This window comes from Falco punctatus, assembly GCF_963210335.1.
Source record: "Falco punctatus genome assembly, contig: scaffold_29, whole genome shotgun sequence".
Taxonomy (NCBI): Eukaryota; Metazoa; Chordata; class Aves; order Falconiformes; family Falconidae; genus Falco; species Falco punctatus.
Window position 1 is genome coordinate 1555259 of NW_027660164.1, and position 3236 is coordinate 1558494.

Here is a 3236-nt window from a genome sequence, read left to right on the forward strand (position 1 = left end):
ACTCAATACTTAACCCTAAGACTTAACCCTATGACGTAAACTTAAGGTTAAACCTTAAGACAAAACTTGAAGACTTAATTCAAAGACTTATCCCTAAGACTCAACACTGAGACTTAAACCTAAGATTTAAGACTTAACCCTAAGACTTAGCCCCAAGACTTAAGTCTAAGACTTCAAGTTATGAATTAAACTTTACACTTAACCCTAAGACTCAAGCCATAAGACTGCACCTTAAGACTTAACCTGAATACTTAACCTTAAAATTTAACCCTAAGACTGAACCCTAAAATATAACTTGTAAGACTTAACAATAAGACTGAACATTAAGACACAACCTTACGACTTCTACCCTGAGACCTAACCTTGAGACTTAACACTGAGATTTAACCCTAAGACTTAACTTTAAGATGTAACATTTGGACTTAACCTTAAAACTTAACCCTAAGCCTCAACCTTAAGAAGTAACTTGAAGACTTAACCCTGAGAATGAACTCTAAGACTTCAACTTAATAATTAACGCTCAGATATAACCCTCAGACTTAAACTTAAGAAATAGCCCTAAGACTTAACCTTAATATTTAACTTTAAGATGTAACCTTAAGGCTTAACCCTAAACTTAACCCTAAGAGTTAACCTTAAGTGTTGACCTTACAGATTTAACCCTAAGAGTTAACCTTAGGACTGAAACGTTAAGACTTAACCCTAAGACTTATCCCCAAGACTTAACTCTAAAGAGTTAACCCTAAGACTTCAACTTGTGATTTCAACTTTAGACTGAACGCTAAGACTTCAAATTACAATTTAACATTAAGATTTAACCATAAGACTTAACCCTAAGACTTCAGGTTAAGTTTTAACCTTAAGACTCAACCCTGAGACTTAGTCGTGAAATTTATCCATAAGACTTAACCCTAAAACTGAAAACTTAGACTTAAACCTAAGATTTAACCTGAAGACTTAACCCTAAAACGTAGCCCTGAGACTTATCCTTGAGCTTTAACCTTGATACTTAATCCTGAGACTTAGCCCTAAGACTTATCCCCAAGACATAACTCTAAGGCTTAACCCTAAGACTTAACCTTAAGGCTCAACCTTAAGACTTAACATTAAGACTTAACCCTGTGACTTAACCATAAGACTTATCCTCAAGATTGTACTCTAAGACTTAACCCTAAGACTTAAGATGAAGACTTAACCCTAAGACTCAATCTATGAGATGTAAACTTAAGACTTAATTAACCCTAAGACTCAATCTATGAGATGTAAACTTAAGACTTAACCTTTAGGAATTAACCCTGACACTTAACCTTAAGGCTTAACCCTAAGACTTAAGCTTAAGGTTTAAACTTAAGACTTATCCCTAAGACATAATCCTGAGACTTAACCCTAAGACTTAACCTCAAGTTTAACTTCAAAACTTAACCCTAAGACTGAATCCTAAGACACAACTTGACCACGTAACCCTGAGACTTAACCTTGAGACTTTACCTTGAAATTTAACCCTGGGATTTAACCCTAAGTCTTAATGCTAAGACTTAACTTTAAGATGTACCATTAAGACGTAACCTTAAAGCGTAACCTTAAGATTTACACTCAATACTTAACCCTAAGACTTAACCCTATGACGTAAACTTAAGGTTAATCCTTAAGACAAAACTTGAAGACTTAATTCAAAGACTTATCCCTAAGACTCAACACTGAGACTTAAACCTAAGATTTAAGACTTAACCCTAAGACTTAGCCCCAAGACTTAAGTCTAAGACTTCAAGTTATGAATTAAACTTTACACTTAACCCTAAGACTCAAGCCATAAGACTGCACCTTAAGACTTAACCTGAAGACTTAACCTTAAAATTTAACCCTAAGACTGAACCCTAAAATATAACTTGTAAGACTTAACAATAAGACTGAACATTAAGACACAACCTTACGACTTCTACCCTGAGACCTAACCTTGAGACTTAACACTGAGATTTAACCCTAAGACTTAACTTTAAGATGTAACATTCGGACTTAACCTTAAAACTTAACCCTAAGCCTCAACCTTAAGAAGTAACTTGAAGACTTAACCCTGAGAATGAACTCTAAGACTTCAACTTAATAATTAACGCTCAGATATAACCCTCAGACTTAAACTTAAGAAATAGCCCTAAGACTTAACCTTAATATTTAACTTTAAGATGTAACCTTAAGGCTTAACCCTAAACTTAACCCTAAGAGTTAACCTTAAGTGTTGACCTTACAGATTTAACCCTAAGAGTTAACCTTAGGACTGAAACGTTAAGACTTAACCCTAAGACTTATCCCCAAGACTTAACTCTAAAGAGTTAACCCTAAGACTTCAACTTGTGATTTCAACTTTAGACTGAACGCTAAGACTTCAAATGACAATTTAACATTAAGATTTAACCATAAGACTTAACCCTAAGACTTCAGGTTAAGTTTTAACCTTAAGACTCAACCCTGAGACTTAGTCGTGAAATTTATCCATAAGACTTAACCCTAAAACTGAAAACTGAGACTTAAACCTAAGATTTAACCTGAAGACTTAACCCTAAAACGTAGCCCTGAGACTTATCCTTGAGCTTTAACCTTGATACTTAATCCTGAGACTTAGCCCTAAGACTTATCCCCAAGACATAACCCTAAGACTTAACCTTAAGGCTCAACCTTAAGACTTAACATTAAGACTTAACCCTGAGACTTAACCATAAGACTTATCCTCAAGATTGTACTCTAAGACTTAACCCTAAGACTTAAGATGAAGACTTAACCCTAAGACTCAATCTATGAGATGTAAACTTAAGACTTAATTAACCCTAAGACTCAATCTATGAGATGTAAACTTAAGACTTAACCTTTAGGAATTAACCCTGACACTTAACCTTAAGGCTTAACCCTAAGACTTAAGCTTAAGGTTTAAACTTAAGACTTATCCCTAAGACATAATCCTGAGACTTAACCCTAAGACTTAACCTCAAGTTTAACTTCAAAACTTAACCCTAAGACTGAATCCTAAGACACAACTTGACCACGTAACCCTGAGACTTAACCTTGAGACTTTACCTTGAAATTTAACCCTGGGATTTAACCCTAAGTCTTAATGCTAAGACTTAACTTTAAGATGTACCATTAAGACGTAACCTTAAAGCGTAACCTTAAGATTTACACTCAATACTTAACCCTAAGACTTAACCCTATGACGTAAACTTAAGGTTAAACCTTAAGACAAAACT